Genomic DNA, 20000 nt, shown 5'->3' with positions numbered 1-20000 from the left:
TTGGCAAGCGGCTCCCGTCGGTCGGTTCGGGGGACGGACGGCTCGCGTGAGGGTTGGGGACGAAGCTCGGGAAGAGCGAACTCGGCAACGGGGGTGGCACGTCGGTCGGGCTTGGCCAGCGGGGGCCGAGGATGAACCGTGCGGGCACGGCGGTGGTCCGGGGGAAAGGCGTCGGCCTCCCAGGCCCGAGCTGGGGGAACGTGCGATGACCCAGGCGGGAAGCTGCGCCCCGTCCGAGTCAGACTCGGTCGTTGCGGCCCGCTGAGGCTCGCTTCGTTTCCGTAAAGCGGGGGTCGGGGGCGCGGCGCTGTGCCGGCGACTTGCCCGCGCGAGGCGCGCGCGCCGAGGCCCAAGCGGGAAGCTGCGCCCCGTCCGAGTCAGACTCGGTCGTTGCGGCCCGCCGGTCTCGCGCTACGGCCAGGATGCGGAGTTTGATCGACACTGGTGGGAGCCGGGGGGTCGAAGGGGTTCCGGCCGCCCCGCCGTCCTCAGCGCCGCTGTCACCCAGACGGGAAGCTGCGCCCCGTCCGAGTCAGACTCGGTCGGTGCGGCCCGCTGTGGCCAGCTGGCAACTAGCTACGGAAGGGTACCGGCGCTCCCGACGAACCCGCCGGGGTGGCTGGTGACCAACGCTGCGTTCGGCGCTTATTGCTGTGACCGGGAGGGAAGCTGCGCCCCGTCCGAGTCAGACTCGGTCGTTGCGGCCCCCCCGAGCCCGCACGCCTCTCGCGGAAGGTCATACGCCACCGGCGGCACGAAAGACGCCTCCCGCAACGCGGTAGTCGGGAAAGGCTATTCGGATAGTCGAGCAGAGTTGCGACAACACATCCCGCGGTGCCGTCTGGTTAGGCAAGGGTTTGAGAAACAGCATTCGCGGTAGACCGGCGCGGCCGGCGGACACCCACGCGGCGTGCCGCAATCGGATCGCGCGCTCGGCCTCCGTTGATTTCCTCTAGGTGGGTGATTCGGGGCGTCTCGGTCTCGCTGCCGTTCGGTCGCGCCAAGGCCTGCGGGGGCGGCGCGTAGCGCACGCTCTCGCGGCGGCCGAGGCGCTAGAGTGCGACCCGCAAGTGGGGAGGAACCGTCCACCCAACGCCGGCGCGAGCCGGGGCCGGTGGGGGCCCTACCAAGGCGGGTCATGAGTGCCAGTCGGTCAGTTCGGGAGAAGGGGAGGGTACTCGGAGGCCCGCCTGGAGCAGACGGGGGTCCGGAAGCTGAGGGGGGTGAAGGACGGCGGCCGGGAGCAGACGGCCGTCCCCGGGAGGGGGTGTTCGTTCACGTGCGGACGCCGGGAGCAGGCGGCCGTCACGCGATTCTGCCAACCGTTCCTACCGGCCTGTGTTTAAGGAGGCGGCCGGTCCTCCGTCCTTGGATGGATAAGATTCGCAGATTTTCGCCCGGCCTGTGTTTAAGGAGGCGGCCGGTTCCCTCCTTCCTTCCTTTCTTGGATGTATAACATTCGCAGATTTTCGCCCGGCCGGTGGTTTAAGGAGGCGGCCGGTCCTCCCTCCTTGGATGTATAACATTCGCAGATTTTCGCCCGGCCTATGTTTAGTGAGGCGACCGGTCCTCCCTCCTTGGATGTATAACATTCGCATATTTTCGCCCGGCCGGTGGTTTAAGGAGGCGGCCGGTCCTCCCTCCTTGGATGTATAACATTCGCAGATTTTCGCCCGGCCTATGTTTAGTGAGGCGACCGGTCCTCCGTGGAGAGCGACCCGCAAGTGGGGAGGAACCGTCCACCCAACGCCGGCGCGAGCCGGGGCCGGTGGGGGCCCTACCAAGGCGGGTCTCATTGCCTGTCGGTCAGTTCGGGAGAAGGTGGGGGTACTCGGAGGCCCGCCGGGAGCAGACGGGGGTCCGGAAGGTGAGGGGGTGAAGGACGGCGGTCGGGAGCAGACGGCCGTCCCCGGGAGGGGGTGTTCGTTCACGTGCGGACGCCGGGAGCAGGCGGCCGTCACGCAATTCTGCCAACCGTTCCCACCGGCCTGTGTTTAAGGAGGCGGCCGGTCCTCCACGAGAAGAATTCTGCCAAACGTTCCACCGGCCTGTGTTTAAGGAGGCGGCCGGTCCTCCCCGTCGTTCCGCCGGCTTGTGTTTAAGGAGGCGGCCGGTCCTCCACGAGAAGAATTCTGCCAAACGTTCCACCGGCCTGTGTTTAAGGAGGCGGCCGGTCCTCCCCGTCGTTCCGCCGGCTTGTGTTTAAGGAGGCGGCCGGTCCTCCACTATTCCTTCCTTGGATGGAAAGCATGTAGCACTTTGAAAATTTTCGAGCACTGTGACACTTTGAAAATTTTCGAGAGTTTTTGTACTTAGAAAATTTTTCGCTCTTGCACTTCCAGAGTGCTTTGCGGTAGCTCCTAGGTTCGCTGTCCGAGCATGTGAACACTTTTTGGGGGGGAACACATCGCTAGAGACACCAGCCGCCTGGTTCTCGGGGCCAAAACTTGTGTTCCCCACACTCGTTCTGACTATATTTTGCGATTTGGGGGTAAAGGTAATGAGTACAGTGACTAGGGGGACCAACTCATCGTACTCTGGCGCACCAACAGACCAAAGCTGGTACTGCACTTACCCCTGGTACCCCAACGCCTGGTACCTGACGGGCGAGAGGCTGATTTTTCGCTATTTGCGGCCGACCGAGGGAACCAGACAAAGCGGACACTTTACGGCGCAAGAGCCGTTGGCACTTAGAAATTTTTCGACAAAGTTGGCGCGAGCTCCAGAAGGAGAGGCTGATTTTTCGCTATTTGTGGCCGACCGAGGGAACCAGGCAAAGCGGACACTTTACGGCGCAAGAGCCGTTGGCACTTAGAAATTTTTTGACAAAGTTGGCGCGAGCTCCAGAAGGAGAGGCTGATTTTTCGCTATTTGTGGCCGACCGAGGGAACCAGGCAAAGCGGACACTTTACGGCGCAAGAGCCGTTGGCACTTAGAAATTTTTTGACAAAGTTGGCGCGAGCTCCAGAAGGAGAGGCTGATTTTTCGCTATTTGTGGCCGACCGAGGGAACCAGACAAAGCGGACACATTACGGCGCAAGAGCCGTTGGCACTTAGAAAATATTCGCCAAAGTTGGCACGAGCTCCAGAAGGAGAGGCTGATTTTTCGCTATTTGTGGCCGACCGAGGGAACCAGACAAAGCGGACACTTTACGGCGCAAGAGCCGTTGGCACTTGCGCGAGCTCCAGAAGGAGAGGCTGATTTTTCGCTATTTGTGGCCGACCGAGGGAACCAGACAAAGCGGACACATTACGGCGCAAGAGCCGTTGGCACTTAGAAAATATTCGCCAAAGTTGGCACGAGCTCCAGAAGGAGAGGCTGATTTTTCGCTATTTGTGGCCGACCGAGGGAACCAGACAAAGCGGACACTTTACGGCGCAAGAGCCGTTGGCACTTGCGCGAGCTCCAGAAGGAGAGGCTGATTTTTCGCTATTTGTGGCCGACCGAGGGAACCAGACAAAGCGGACACATTACGGCGCAAGAGCCGTTGGCACTTAGAAAATATTCGCCAAAGTTGGCACGAGCTCCAGAAGGAGAGGCTGATTTTTCGCTATTTGTGGCCGACCGAGGGAACCAGACAAAGCGGACACTTTACGGCGCAAGAGCCGTTGGCACTTGCGCGAGCTCCAGAAGGAGAGGCTGATTTTTCGCTATTTGTGGCCGACCGAGGGAACCAGACAAAGCGGACACATTACGGCGCAAGAGCCGTTGGCACTTAGAAAATATTCGCCAAAGTTGGCACGAGCTCCAGAAGGAGAGGCTGATTTTTCGCTATTTGTGGCCGACCGAGGGAACCAGACAAAGCGGACACTTTACGGCGCAAGAGCCGTTGGCACTTGCGCGAGCTCCAGAAGGAGAGGCTGATTTTTCGCTATTTGTGGCCGACCGAGGGAACCAGACAAAGCGGACACTTTACGGCGCAAGAGCCGTTGGCACTTAGAAAATATTCGCCAAAGTTGGCACGAGCTCCAGAAGGAGAGGCTGATTTTTCGCCGTTTGTGGCCGACCGAGGGAACCAGACAAAGCGGACACTTTACGGCGCAAGAGCCGTTGGCACTTAGGCGAGCTCCAGAAGGAGAGGCTGATTTTTCGCTATTTGTGGCCGACCGAGGGAACCAGGCAAAGCGGACACATTACGGCGCAAGAGCCGTTGGCACTTAGAAAATATTCGCCAAAGTTGGCACGAGCTCCAGAAGGAGAGGCTGATTTTTCGCTATTTGTGGCCGACCGAGGGAACCAGGCAAAGCGGACACTTTACGGCGCAAGAGCCGTTGGCACTTAGAAATTTTTTGACAAAGTTGGCGCGAGCTCCAGAAGGAGAGGCTGGTTTTTCGCTATTTGTGGCCGACCGAGGGAACCAGGCAAAGCGGACACATTACGGCGCAAGAGCCGTTGGCACTTAGGCGAGCTCCAGAAGGAGAGGCTGATTTTTCGCTATTTGTGGCCGACCGAGGGAACCAGGCAAAGCGGACACATTACGGCGCAAGAGCCGTTGGCACTTAGGCGAGCTCCAGAAGGAGAGGCTGGTTTTTCGCTATTTGTGGCCGACCGAGGGAACCAGGCAAAGCGGACACATTACGGCGCAAGAGCCGTTGGCACTTAGGCGAGCTCCAGAAGGAGAGGCTGATTTTTCGCTATTTGTGGCCGACCGAGGGAACCAGGCAAAGCGGACACTTTACGGCGCAAGAGCCGTTGGCACTTAGAAATTTTTTGACAAAGTTGGCGCGAGCTCCAGAAGGAGAGGCTGGTTTTTCGCTATTTGTGGCCGACCGAGGGAACCAGGCAAAGCGGACACATTACGGCGCAAGAGCCGTTGGCACTTAGGCGAGCTCCAGAAGGAGAGGCTGATTTTTCGCCGTTTGTGGCCGACCGAGGGAACCAGGCAAAGCGGACACATTACGGCGCAAGAGCCGTTGGCACTTAGGCGAGCTCCAGAAGGAGAGGCTGGTTTTTCGCTATTTGTGGCCGACCGAGGGAACCAGGCAAAGCGGACACATTACGGCGCAAGAGCCGTTGGCACTTAGGCGAGCTCCAGAAGGAGAGGCTGATTTTTCGCCGTTTGTGGCCGACCGAGGGAACCAGGCAAAGCGGACACATTACGGCGCAAGAGCCGTTGGCACTTAGGCGAGCTCCAGAAGGAGAGGCTGGTTTTTCGCTATTTGTGGCCGACCGAGGGAACCAGGCAAAGCGGACACATTACGGCGCAAGAGCCGTTGGCACTTAGGCGAGCTCCAGAAGGAGAGGCTGATTTTTCGCCGTTTGTGGCCGACCGAGGGAACCAGGCAAAGCGGACACATTACGGCGCAAGAGCCGTTGGCACTTAGGCGAGCTCCAGAAGGAGAGGCTGGTTTTTCGCTATTTGTGGCCGACCGAGGGAACCAGGCAAAGCGGACACATTACGGCGCAAGAGCCGTTGGCACTTAGGCGAGCTCCAGAAGGAGAGGCTGATTTTTCGCCGTTTGTGGCCGACCGAGGGAACCAGGCAAAGCGGACACATTACGGCGCAAGAGCCGTTGGCACTTAGGCGAGCTCCAGAAGGAGAGGCTGGTTTTTCGCTATTTGTGGCCGACCGAGGGAACCAGGCAAAGCGGACACATTACGGCGCAAGAGCCGTTGGCACTTAGGCGAGCTCCAGAAGGAGAGGCTGATTTTTCGCCGTTTGTGGCCGACCGAGGGAACCAGGCAAAGCGGACACATTACGGCGCAAGAGCCGTTGGCACTTAGGCGAGCTCCAGAAGGAGAGGCTGGTTTTTCGCTATTTGTGGCCGACCGAGGGAACCAGGCAAAGCGGACACATTACGGCGCAAGAGCCGTTGGCACTTAGGCGAGCTCCAGAAGGAGAGGCTGATTTTTCGCCGTTTGTGGCCGACCGAGGGAACCAGGCAAAGCGGACACATTACGGCGCAAGAGCCGTTGGCACTTAGGCGAGCTCCAGAAGGAGAGGCTGGTTTTTCGCCGTTCGTGGCCGACCGAGGGAACCAGGCAAAGCGGACACATTACGGCGCAAGAGCCGTTGGCACTTAGAAAATATTCGCCAAAGTTGGCACGAGCTCCAGAATGAGAGGCTGATTTTTCGCCGTTTGTGGCCGACCGAGGGAACCAGGCAAAGCGGACACATTACGGCGCAAGAGCCGTTGGCACTTAGGCGAGCTCCAGAAGGAGAGGCTGATTTTTTCGCTATTTGTGGCCGACCGAGGGAACCAGGCAAAGCGGACACATTACGGCGCAAGAGCCGTTGGCACTTAGAAAATATTCGCCAAAGTTGGCACGAGCTCCAGAATGAGAGGCTGATTTTTCGCCGTTTGTGGCCGACCGAGGGAACCAGACAAAGCGGACACATTACGGCGCAAGAGCCGTTGGCACTTAGGCGAGCTCCAGAAGGAGAGGCTGATTTTTTCGCTATTTGTGGCCGACCGAGGGAACCAGGCAAAGCGGACACATTACGGCGCAAGAGCCGTTGGCACTTAGAAAATATTCGCCAAAGTTGGCACGAGCTCCAGAATGAGAGGCTGATTTTTCGCCGTTTGTGGCCGACCGAGGGAACCAGGCAAAGCGGACACATTACGGCGCAAGAGCCGTTGGCACTTAGGCGAGCTCCAGAAGGAGAGGCTGATTTTTTCGCTATTTGTGGCCGACCGAGGGAACCAGGCAAAGCGGACACATTACGGCGCAAGAGCCGTTGGCACTTAGAAAATATTCGCCAAAGTTGGCACGAGCTCCAGAATGAGAGGCTGATTTTTCGCCGTTTGTGGCCGACCGAGGGAACCAGACAAAGCGGACACATTACGGCGCAAGAGCCGTTGGCACTTAGGCGAGCTCCAGAAGGAGAGGCTGGTTTTTCGCTATTTGTGGCCGACCGAGGGAACCAGGCAAAGCGGACACATTACGGCGCAAGAGCCGTTGGCACTTAGAAAATATTCGCCAAAGTTGGCACGAGCTCCAGAATGAGAGGCTGATTTTTCGCCGTTTGTGGTCCGACCGAGGGAACCAGGCAAAGCGGACACATTACGGCGCAAGAGCCGTTGGCACTTAGGCGAGCTCCAGAAGGAGAGGCTGATTTTTTCGCTATTTGTGGCCGACCGAGGGAACCAGGCAAAGCGGACACATTACGGCGCAAGAGCCGTTGGCACTTAGAAAATATTCGCCAAAGTTGGCACGAGCTCCAGAATGAGAGGCTGATTTTTCGCCGTTTGTGGCCGACCGAGGGAACCAGACAAAGCGGACACATTACGGCGCAAGAGCCGTTGGCACTTAGGCGAGCTCCAGAAGGAGAGGCTGGTTTTTCGCTATTTGTGGCCGACCGAGGGAACCAGGCAAAGCGGACACATTACGGCGCAAGAGCCGTTGGCACTTAGAAAATATTCGCCAAAGTTGGCACGAGCTCCAGAAGGAGAGGCTGATTTTTCGCTATTTGTGGCCGACCGAGGGAACCAGGCAAAGCGGACACATTACGGCGCAAGAGCCGTTGGCACTTAGGCGAGCTCCAGAAGGAGAGGCTGATTTTTCGCCGTTCGTGGCCGACCGAGGGAACCAGGCAAAGCGGACACATTACGGCGCAAGAGCCGTTGGCACTTAGAAAATATTCGCCAAAGTTGGCACGAGCTCCAGAATGAGAGGCTGATTTTTCGCCGTTTGTGGCCGACCGAGGGAACCAGACAAAGCGGACACATTACGGCGCAAGAGCCGTTGGCACTTAGGCGAGCTCCAGAAGGAGAGGCTGATTTTTCGCCGTTCGTGGCCGACCGAGGGAACCAGGCAAAGCGGACACATTACGGCGCAAGAGCCGTTGGCACTTAGAAAATATTCGCCAAAGTTGGCACGAGCTCCAGAATGAGAGGCTGATTTTTCGCCGTTTGTGGCCGACCGAGGGAACCAGACAAAGCGGACACATTACGGCGCAAGAGCCGTTGGCACTTAGGCGAGCTCCAGAAGGAGAGGCTGATTTTTTCGCTATTTGTGGCCGACCGAGGGAACCAGGCAAAGCGGACACATTACGGCGCAAGAGCCGTTGGCACTTAGAAAATATTCGCCAAAGTTGGCACGAGCTCCAGAAGGAGAGGCTGATTTTTCGCTATTTGTGGCCGACCGAGGGAACCAGGCAAAGCGGACACATTACGGCGCAAGAGCCGTTGGCACTTAGGCGAGCTCCAGAAGGAGAGGCTGATTTTTCGCTATTTGTGGCCGACCGAGGGAACCAGGCAAAGCGGACACATTACGGCGCAAGAGCCGTTGGCACTTAGAAAATATTCGCCAAAGTTGGCACGAGCTCCAGAATGAGAGGCTGATTTTTCGCCGTTTGTGGCCGACCGAGGGAACCAGACAAAGCGGACACATTACGGCGCAAGAGCCGTTGGCACTTAGGCGAGCTCCAGAAGGAGAGGCTGATTTTTTCGCTATTTGTGGCCGACCGAGGGAACCAGGCAAAGCGGACACATTACGGCGCAAGAGCCGTTGGCACTTAGAAAATATTCGCCAAAGTTGGCACGAGCTCCAGAATGAGAGGCTGATTTTTCGCCGTTTGTGGCCGACCGAGGGAACCAGACAAAGCGGACACATTACGGCGCAAGAGCCGTTGGCACTTAGGCGAGCTCCAGAAGGAGAGGCTGATTTTTTCGCTATTTGTGGCCGACCGAGGGAACCAGGCAAAGCGGACACATTACGGCGCAAGAGCCGTTGGCACTTAGAAAATATTCGCCAAAGTTGGCACGAGCTCCAGAATGAGAGGCTGATTTTTCGCTATTTGTGGCCGACCGAGGGAACCAGGCAAAGCGGACACATTACGGCGCAAGAGCCGTTGGCACTTAGGCGAGCTCCAGAAGGAGAGGCTGATTTTTCGCCGTTCGTGGCCGACCGAGGGAACCAGGCAAAGCGGACACTTTACGGCGCAAGAGCCGTTGGCACTTAGAAAATATTCTGAAATTCTCACCGACCTCCGTGGTGGAGAGGCCGAATTTTCGACATTCGTGGCCGACCGGGGAACCGTCGCCACTCGGACAACTTGTGCGGCAGCCCTCGGTGATTTTAGGACCGCTTTTTCACCCTCGCTGTCCGACCGGAGAACCGTCGTAGCTCGGACAGTTCGTGTGCCAGCATCCGCTGGCACTTAGAAAATTTTAAAAAAGAAAAAAATAGTCTTCTGCATATACGTTCTGACTATATTTTGCGATTAGGGGGTAAAGGTAATGAGTACAGTGACTAGGGGGACCAACTCATCGTACTCTGGCGCACCAACACGCCAAGGTTGGTACTGCACTTAGGCTGATTTTTGCGCTATTCGCGGCCGACCGGGGAACCAGCGCGGAGCGGACACATTACGGCGAATGAGCCGTTGGCACTTAGAAAATTTTTGAGCTTTTTTCGAACTTCCGTGAGGCTGATTTTGCGCTATTCGCGGCCGACCGGGGAACCAGCGCGGAGCGGACACATTACGGCGAATGAGCCGTTGGCACTTAGAAAATTTTTGAGCTTTTTTCGAACTTCCGTGAGGCTGATTTTGCGCTATTCGCGGCCGACCGGGGAACCAGCGCGGAGCGGACACATTACGGCGAATGAGCCGTTGGCACTTAGAAAATTTTTGAGCTTTTTTCGGACTTCCGTGTGGAGCTTTGGGGCCGTTCCGCCTAACTTTTTATGCCCGATTAGGCTTCCAGGGAGGCGGCTAAGCATTATTGACCAATCATGGAGCTTTTTTGGGACTTCCGTGTGGAGCTTTGGGGCCGTTCCGCCTAGCTTTTTATGCCCGATTAGGCTTCCAGGGAGGCGGCTAAGCATTATTGACCAATCATGGAGCTTTTTTGGGACTTCCGTGTGGAGCTTTGGGGCCGTTCCGCCTAACTTTTTATGCCCGATTAGGCTTCCAGGGAGGCGGCTAAGCATTATTGACCAATCATGGAGCTTTTTTGGGACTTCCGTGTGGAGCTTTGGGGCCGTTCCGCCTAGCTTTTTATGCCCGATTAGGCTTCCAGGGAGGCGGCTAAGCATTATTGACCAATCATGGAGCTTTTTTGGGACTTCCGTGTGGAGCTTTGGGGCCGTTCCGCCTAACTTTTTATGCCCGATTAGGCTTCCAGGGAGGCGGCTAAGCATTATTGACCAATCATGGAGCTTTTTTGGGACTTCCGTGTGGAGCTTTGGGGCCGTTCCGCCTAGCTTTTTATGCCCGATTAGGCTTCCAGGGAGGCGGCTAAGCATTATTGACCAATCATGGAGCTTTTTTGGGACTTCCGTGTGGAGCTTTGGGGCCGTTCCGCCTAGCTTTTTATGCCCGATTAGGCTTCCAGGGAGGCGGCTAAGCATTATTGACCAATCATGGAGCTTTTTTGGGACTTCCGTGTGGAGCTTTGGGGCCGTTCCGCCTAGCTTTTTATGCCCGGTTAGGCTTCCAGGGAGGCGGCTAAGCATTATTGACCAATCATGGAGCTTTTTTGGGACTTCCGTGTGGAGCTTTGGGGCCGTTCCGCCTAGCTTTTTATGCCCGATTAGGCTTCCAGGGAGGCGGCTAAGCATTATTGACCAATCATGGAGCTTTTTTGGGACTTCCAGCCGGTGCTTTGGGGGCCTTCCCCCTCACTTTCTACGCCCGATTGGGCTTCCAGGGACGCGGCTAAGCATTTTTAACAGAAATGGAGCTTTTTGCGGAGCTCCAGCCGGTGCCACCGGCAGGCCGTGCACGCGGACGAGATGACCGAAAGAAGCTCCAGGAGAGCGGATGGACGCTTTTTAAGCACCGAGGCGGAGATCGCGGAGCTTTAATAGACTTCCAGCGGGCCCAAAGCGGCCAGGCAGACGGCGCAGCGCGACCTGGTACCTCGCACGGGACGCATCGCCCCCCCCGCGCACAGTTCCAGGGGGCCGGGATGACGTTTCAAAGCTGCCGCTGCAGCTGCGGCGGGGAGTGGCCTCCCTCCGGTGGACACGACGAGTAAATGACACCGGCCGCTGACGCAAACCCACGCCGGACAGGAGAGCTCAAAAGCCGGGTAACATTTCAAGGAAGACCCCCCCTGCTCAGACCTCCACTAGGCCGGGATGACTGTTCAGCTGTGGCGGGGAGTGGCCTCCCTCCGGTCGGCACGACGAGTAAATGACACCGGCCGCTGACGCAAACCCACGCCGGACAGGAGAGCTCAAAAGCCGGGTAACATTTCAAGGAAGACCCCCCCTGCGCAGACCTCCACTAGGCCGGGATGACTGTTCAGCTGTGGCGGGGAGTGGCCTCCCTCCGGTCGGCACGACGAGTAAATGACACCGGCCGCTGACGCAAACCCACGCCGGACAGGAGAGCTCAAAAGCCGGGTAACATTTCAAGGAAGACCCCCCCTGCGCAGACCTCCACTAGGCCGGGATGACTGTTCAGCTGTGGCGGGGAGTGGCCTCCCTCCGGTCGGCACGACGAGTAAATGACACCGGCCGCTGACGCAAACCCACGCCGGACAGGAGAGCTCAAAAGCCGGGTAACATTTCAAGGAAGACCCCCCCTGCGCAGACCTCCACTAGGCCGGGATGACTGTTCAGCTGTGGCGGGGAGTGGCCTCCCTCCGGTCGGCACGACGAGTAAATGACACCGGCCGCTGACGCAAACCCACGCCGGACAGGAGAGCTCAAAAGCCGGGTAACATTTCAAGGAAGACCCCCCCTGCGCAGACCTCCACTAGGCCGGGATGACTGTTCAGCTGTGGCGGGGAGTGGCCTCCCTCCGGTCGGCACGACGAGTAAATGACACCGGCCGCTGACGCAAACCCACGCCGGACAGGAGAGCTCAAAAGCCGGGTAACATTTCAAGGAAGACCCCCCCTGCGCAGACCTCCACTAGGCCGGGATGACTGTTCAGCTGTGGCGGGGAGTGGCCTCCCTCCGGTCGGCACGACGAGTAAATGACACCGGCCGCTGACGCAAACCCACGCCGGACAGGAGAGCTCAAAAGCCGGGTAACATTTCAAGGAAGACCCCCCCTGCGCAGACCTCCACTAGGCCGGGATGACTGTTCAGCTGTGGCGGGGAGTGGCCTCCCTCCGGTCGGCACGACGAGTAAATGACACCGGCCGCTGACGCAAACCCACGCCGGACAGGAGAGCTCAAAAGCCGGGTAACATTTCAAGGAAGACCCCCCCTGCGCAGACCTCCACTAGGCCGGGATGACTGTTCAGCTGTGGCGGGGAGTGGCCTCCCTCCGGTCGGCACGACGAGTAAATGACACCGGCCGCTGACGCAAACCCACGCCGGACAGGAGAGCTCAAAAGCCGGGTAACATTTCAAGGAAGACCCCCCCTGCGCAGACCTCCACTAGGCCGGGATGACTGTTCAGCTGTGGCGGGGAGTGGCCTCCCTCCGGTCGGCACGACGAGTAAATGACACCGGCCGCTGACGCAAACCCACGCCGGACAGGAGAGCTCAAAAGCCGGGTAACATTTCAAGGAAGACCCCCCCTGCGCAGACCTCCACTAGGCCGGGATGACTGTTCAGCTGTGGCGGGGAGTGGCCTCCCTCCGGTCGGCACGACGAGTAAATGACACCGGCCGCTGACGCAAACCCACGCCGGACAGGAGAGCTCAAAAGCCGGGTAACATTTCAAGGAAGACCCCCCCTGCGCAGACCTCCACTAGGCCGGGATGACTGTTCAGCTGTGGCGGGGAGTGGCCTCCCTCCGGTCGGCACGACGAGTAAATGACACCGGCCGCTGACGCAAACCCACGCCGGACAGGAGAGCTCAAAAGCCGGGTAACATTTCAAGGAAGACCCCCCCTGCGCAGACCTCCACTAGGCCGGGATGACTGTTCAGCTGTGGCGGGGAGTGGCCTCCCTCCGGTCGGCACGACGAGTAAATGACACCGGCCGCTGACGCAAACCCACGCCGGACAGGAGAGCTCAAAAGCCGGGTAACATTTCAAGGAAGACCCCCCCTGCGCAGACCTCCACTAGGCCGGGATGACTGTTCAGCTGTGGCGGGGAGTGGCCTCCCTCCGGTCGGCACGACGAGTAAAGCTATTTAGGAAAATCTGAGATAAATATCACTTGCATAATAATTTGGAACACGGTCCCGTGTTCCAAATTATTATGCAAAATGTATTTAGACACCAGCAATCGCACTTAGATTTGTTTCTTTTTTCTTTCTTTTAGCTTCCATAATGTTACCGGGCGCTGACGCAAACCCACGCCCGGCAGGAGAGCTCAAAAGCCGGGTAACATTTCAAGGAAGACCCCCCCTGCGCAGACCTCCACTAGGCCGGGATGACTGTTCAGCTGTGGCGGGGAGTGGCCTCCCTCCGGTCGGCACGACGAGTAAATGACACCGGCCGCTGACAGCAAACCCACGCCGGACAGGAGAGCTCAAAAGCCGGGTAACATTTCAAGGAAGACCCCCCCTGCGCAGACCTCCACTAGGCCGGGATGACTGTTCAGCTGTGGCGGGGAGTGGCCTCCCTCCGGTCGGCACGACGAGTAAATGACACCGGCCGCTGACGCAAACCCACGCCGGACAGGAGAGCTCAAAAGCCGGGTAACATTTCAAGGAAGACCCCCCCTGCGCAGACCTCCACTAGGCCGGGATGACTGTTCAGCTGTGGCGGGGAGTGGCCTCCCTCCGGTCGGCACGACGAGTAAAGCTATTTAGGAAAATCTGAGATAAATATCACTTGCATAATAATTTGGAACACGGTCCCGTGTTCCAAATTATTATGCAAAATGTATTTAGACACCAGCAATCGCACTTAGATTTGTTTCTTTTTTCTTTCTTTTAGCTTCCATAATGTTACCGGGCGCTGACGCAAACCCACGCCCGGCAGGAGAGCTCAAAAGCCGGGTAACATTTCAAGGAAGACCCCCCCTGCGCAGACCTCCACTAGGCCGGGATGACTGTTCAGCTGTGGCGGGGAGTGGCCTCCCTCCGGTCGGCACGACGAGTAAATGACACCGGCCGCTGACGCAAACCCACGCCGGACAGGAGAGCTCAAAAGCCGGGTAACATTTCAAGGAAGACCCCCCCTGCGCAGACCTCCACTAGGCCGGGATGACTGTTCAGCTGTGGCGGGGAGTGGCCTCCCTCCGGTCGGCACGACGAGTAAATGACACCGGCCGCTGACGCAAACCCACGCCGGACAGGAGAGCTCAAAAGCCGGGTAACATTTCAAGGAAGACCCCCCCTGCGCAGACCTCCACTAGGCCGGGATGACTGTTCAGCTGTGGCGGGGAGTGGCCTCCCTCCGGTCGGCACGACGAGTAAAGCTATTTAGGAAAATCTGAGATAAATATCACTTGCATAATAATTTGGAACACGGTCCCGTGTTCCAAATTATTATGCAAAATGTATTTAGACACCAGCAATCGCACTTAGATTTGTTTCTTTTTTCTTTCTTTTAGCTTCCATAATGTTACCGGGCGCTGACGCAAACCCACGCCCGGCAGGAGAGCTCAAAAGCCGGGTAACATTTCAAGGAAGACCCCCCCTGCGCAGACCTCCACTAGGCCGGGATGACTGTTCAGCTGTGGCGGGGAGTGGCCTCCCTCCGGTCGGCACGACGAGTAAATGACACCGGCCGCTGACGCAAACCCACGCCGGACAGGAGAGCTCAAAAGCCGGGTAACATTTCAAGGAAGACCCCCCCTGCGCAGACCTCCACTAGGCCGGGATGACTGTTCAGCTGTGGCGGGGAGTGGCCTCCCTCCGGTCGGCACGACGAGTAAATGACACCGGCCGCTGACGCAAACCCACGCCGGACAGGAGAGCTCAAAAGCCGGGTAACATTTCAAGGAAGACCCCCCCTGCGCAGACCTCCACTAGGCCGGGATGACTGTTCAGCTGCGGCGGGGAGTGGCCTCCCTCCGGTCGGCACGACGAGTAAAGCTATTTAGGAAAATCTGAGATAAATATCACTTGCATAATAATTTGGAACACGGTCCCGTGTTCCAAATTATTATGCAAAATGTATTTAGACACCAGCAATCGCACTTAGATTTGTTTCTTTTTTCTTTCTTTTAGCTTCCATAATGTTACCGGGCGCTGACGCAAACCCACGCCCGGCAGGAGAGCTCAAAAGCCGGGTAACATTTCAAGGAAGCTATTTAGGAAAATCTGAGATAAATATCCTTTGCATAATAATTTGGAACACGGTCCCGTGTTCCAAATTATTATGCAAAATGTATTTAAGTGTCATAAAGATTACATTTTTTGTTTTTCAAGTACTGAAATCACCCTCAGTCATGGTACAGTCCATGGTAGTCTGCCAGGTGAGCGCAATTGTAGTAATTAACAAGTCTATTTAAGTTCCGCGTTTTTAAGCGTTCGGCCATTTCGTTCAACCATGGGGAGGAAAAAGGATCTCTCTGCTGTCGAGAAGCGTGAAATCGTTCGATGCCTTGGACAAGGTATGCAGACATTCGATATTGCACGAAAGCTTAAGCGCGACCATCGAACTTTGAAGAAATTCGTCGCTGATTCGGAGCAAACGCGCGTTCGTGCAGACAAAGGCACGACAAGGAAGGTTTCTGCAAGACAAACAAATCGAATCAAGAGGGCGGCTGCAAGCATGCCACTAAAGACGAGCAAACAAATATTCGACGCTGCTGGTGCCAGTGAAGTCCCACGAACGACGAGGTGCAGGATCCTCCAGAGGCTTGCAGTTGTGCGGAAACCCTCCATTCGGCCACCCCTGAACAACGCGAACAAGCAGAAACGGCTGCAGTGGGCCCAGACTTACATGAAGACAAATTTTCAGACAGTCCTGTTCACCGACGAGTGCCGTGCCACCTTGGATGGGCCAGGTAGGGTTTTTTAAGTTTTTCCTTGCACTTTTGAGAGCTCAGGGGATGCTTTGAGAATAATTGTCAATTTCTGTCTATGTGAAGCCCTTTGAGACTGCTTGTGATTTAGGGCTATACAAATAAACTTGATTTGACTTGACTTTACAGATGGATGGAGTCGTGGATGGTTGGTGGACGGCCACGATAGCCCAACAAGGCTGCGGCGTCAGCAGGGAGGTGGCGGAGTGATGTTTTGGGCCGGAATCATGGGGAGAGAGCTGCTTGGCCCCTTTAGGGTCCCTGAAGGCGTCAAAATTACGTCTGTTAACTACGTGGAATTTCTGACTCAACACTTCTGTCCATGGTACAACAGGAAGAACCGTGCTTTCCGTCAAAAGATCATCTTCATGCATGACAATGCACCGTCTCATGCTGCAAGAAATACGTCAACGTCTTTGGCATCTATGGGAATAAAGGGAGAGAAACTGATGGTGTGGCCCCCATGCTCCCCTGACCTCAATCCTATTGAAAACTTGTGGAGCATCGTCAAGCAGAAAATCTACGAAGGTGGGAGGCAGTTCAATTCCAAAGAGCAGCTCTGGCAGGCTATTCTTAGATCCTGCCAAGAAATTCAACCAGAAACTGTACAAAAACTCACAAGTTCAGTGGATGGAAGAATCGTGAAGCTGCTGTTGAACAAAGGGTCCTATGTTAAAATGTAACTTTGTTTTTTATTGAAATAAAGGGTCCTATGTTAAAATGTAACTTGTTTGTCTTTTCTTTGAAATAGCTTTTGATTTCAGTAAATATGACCTCCTAATGCTGTAAATTCTTAAGATGGGCATTTCAGTTCATAAAAACCTATAAAATGTTATAAAACTCTGTTGTGCGTAATAATGTGGAACAGTGCATTTTAAGTTTTTTATTTTTTAAAAATTCTGTGATCATTCGGAGGTTTGTTCAATAAAATTAGAATTCATCAAAATAATGGTTGATGACTTGAAAATTATGCTGACTCATTTTGCATCGACTATTTAGGAAAATCTGAGATAAATGTCACTTGCATAATAATTTGGAACACGGTGTAAGTGCGATTGCTGGTGTATTTACTCGTCGTGTCCACCGGAGGACGGCAAATCCCCGCCGCAGCTGCAGCGGCAGCGCTTAAATGTCTTCCCGGCCGCCTGGAACTCTGCACGGGGCGTGTTTCGTCCCGCGCAGCGGTACCAGATCGCGCTGCGCCGTCAGCCGAGCCGCGCGCGGTCCGCTGGAAGTCTACACTGTGTTCCAAATTATTATGCAAATTGTATTTATGTGTCATAAAGATTACATTTTTTGTTTTTCAATTAAACTCATGGATGGTATTACGTGTCAGGGCTCTTTGGATCACTGAGATCAATCTCAGACACCGGGGATCATTACCGGCCAGTTGAGCCCAAATTAAGGAAAAACTACTTAAGAATGGTGTTCCACATTATTAAGCAGATAATTTGAAGTTCGCTTTGAGCAGTGGCGGACGCCAACCCACGACCGGTGGGAGAGCTCGGAGGGCGGATGGGCTTTCAAGGAAGCCCCCCAGGCCGGTCCCACTCGCACTTAGAATTTTTTTTTTTTTTTGGCTTCCATAATGTACCGGGCGCGGACGCGAAACCCACGCCGGGCATGGCAGCTCGAAAGGCGGCTAAGCATTCAAGGAAGCACCGTCTGGAGCTTCAGAGCCGTTCCGCCTGACTTTTAACGTAGAGTACCGGGCGCAAACCACTAACTCAAGCCCGGCATGGCAGCTCGAAAGGCGGCTAAGCATTCAAGGAAGCACCGTCTGGAGCTTCAGAGCCGTTCCGCCTGACTTTTAACGTAGAGTACCGGGCGCAAACCACTAACTCAAGCCCGGCATGGCAGCTCGAAAGGCGGCTAAGCATTCAAGGAAGCACCGTCTGGAGCTTCAGAGCCGTTCCGCCTGACTTTTAACGTAGAGTACCGGGCGCAAACCACTAACTCAAGCCCGGCATGGCAGCTCGAAAGGCGGCTAAGCATTCAAGGAAGCACCGTCTGGAGCTTCAGAGCCGTTCCGCCTGACTTTTAACGTAGAGTACCGGGCGCAAACCACTAACTCAAGCCCGGCATGGCAGCTCGAAAGGCGGCTAAGCATTCAAGGAAGCACCGTCTGGAGCTTCAGAGCCGTTCCGCCTGACTTTTAACGTAGAGTACCGGGCGCAAACCACTAACTCAAGCCCGGCATGGCAGCTCGAAAGGCGGCTAAGCATTCAAGGAAGCACCGTCTGGAGCTTCAGAGCCGTTCCGCCTGACTTTTAACGTAGAGTACCGGGCGCAAACCACTAACTCAAGCCCGGCATGGCAGCTCGAAAGGCGGCTAAGCATTCAAGGAAGCACCGTCTGGAGCTTCAGAGCCGTTCCGCCTGACTTTTAACGTAGAGTACCGGGCGCAAACCACTAACTCAAGCCCGGCATGGCAGCTCGAAAGGCGGCTAAGCATTCAAGGAAGCACCGTCTGGAGCTTCAGAGCCGTTCCGCCTGACTTTTAACGTAGAGTACCGGGCGCAAACCACTAACTCAAGCCCGGCATGGCAGCTCGAAAGGCGGCTAAGCATTCAAGGAAGCACCGTCTGGAGCTTCAGAGCCGTTCCGCCTGACTTTTAACGTAGAGTACCGGGCGCAAACCACTAACTCAAGCCCGGCATGGCAGCTCGAAAGGCGGCTAAGCATTCAAGGAAGCACCGTCTGGAGCTTCAGAGCCGTTCCGCCTGACTTTTAACGTAGAGTACCGGGCGCAAACCACTAACTCAAGCCCGGCATGGCAGCTCGAAAGGCGGCTAAGCATTCAAGGAAGCACCGTCTGGAGCTTCAGAGCCGTTCCGCCTGACTTTTAACGTAGAGTACCGGGCGCAAACCACTAACTCAAGCCCGGCATGGCAGCTCGAAAGGCGGCTAAGCATTCAAGGAAGCACCGTCTGGAGCTTCAGAGCCGTTCCGCCTGACTTTTAACGTAGAGTACCGGGCGCAAACCACTAACTCAAGCCCGGCATGGCAGCTCGAAAGGCGGCTAAGCATTCAAGGAAGCGACGCCGGCCGGTCCGCGGGCCAAATAGGGTCCAGTAAAGTACCGGGCGCAAACCACTAACTCAAGCCCGGCATGGCAGCTCGAAAGGCGGCTAAGCATTCAAGGAAGCGACGCCGGCCGGTCCGCGGGCCAAATAGGGTCCAGTAAAGTACCGGGCGCGGCCACTAACGCCTTGTGGCGGTCGCCTTGTGGCGGTCGGGGGGTGGCGGTCGGGGCTGGCGCTTGGGGCCGGTGGCGGTCGCCTTGTGGCGGTCGCCTTGTGGCGGTCGGGGGGTGGCGGTCGGGGCTGGCGCTTGGGGCCAGTGGCGGTCGCCTTGTGGCGGTCGCCTTGTGGCGGTCGCCTTGTGGCGGTCGCCTTGTGGCGGTCGCCTTGTGGCGGTCGGGGGGTGGCGGTCGGGGCTGGCGCTTGGGGCCAGTGGCGGTCGCCTTGTGGCGGTCGCCTTGTGGCGGTCGCCTTGTGGCGGTCGCCTTGTGGCGGTCGCCTTGTGGCGGTCGGGGGGTGGCGGTCGGGGCTGGCGCTTGGGGCCAGTGGCGGTCGCCTTGTGGCGGTCGCCTTGTGGCGGTCGCCTTGTGGCGGTCGCCTTGTGGCGGTCGCCTTGTGGCGGTCGCCTTGTGGCGGTCGGGGGGTGGCGGTCGGGGCTGGCGCTTGGGGCCAGTGGCGGTCGCCTTGTGGCGGTCGCCTTGTGGCGGTCGCCTTGTGGCGGTCGCCTTGTGGCGGTCGCCTTGTGGCGGTCGGCGGGGGTGGCGGTCGGGGCTGGCGCTTGGGGCCGGTGGCGGTCGCCTTGTGGCGGTCGCCTTGTGGCGGTCGCCTTGTGGCGGTCGCCTTGTGGCGGTCGCCTTGTGGCGGTCGCCTTGTGGCGGTCGGGGGGTGGCGGTCGGGGCTGGCGCTTGGGGCCGGTGGCGGTCGCCTTGTGGCGGTCGCCTTGTGGCGGTCGCCTTGTGGCGGTCGGGGGGTGGCGGTCGGGGCTGGCGCTTGGGGCTGGCGTCCGCCAATAGTGGTTTAATTTCGGGAGGAAGATTGATTTTCGTCCCAAGCCCGCCGCTGGAGAAAATTTTAGGTACCAGGAGTGGATTTTTTTTGTCCACTCAGGAGGGGGACGTTGGCTGGTTTGGTGTCCGGGGGAAAGTGCTCTTTTCTCGGCCAGGAGAAAGATTAGACTCCCAGCCCGCCGCTGGAGAAAATTC

This window comes from Syngnathus typhle, unplaced genomic scaffold, assembly GCF_033458585.1.
Source record: "Syngnathus typhle isolate RoL2023-S1 ecotype Sweden unplaced genomic scaffold, RoL_Styp_1.0 HiC_scaffold_249, whole genome shotgun sequence".
NCBI lineage: Eukaryota > Metazoa > Chordata > Actinopteri > Syngnathiformes > Syngnathidae > Syngnathus > Syngnathus typhle.
This window is presented reverse-complemented; position numbering follows the sequence as displayed.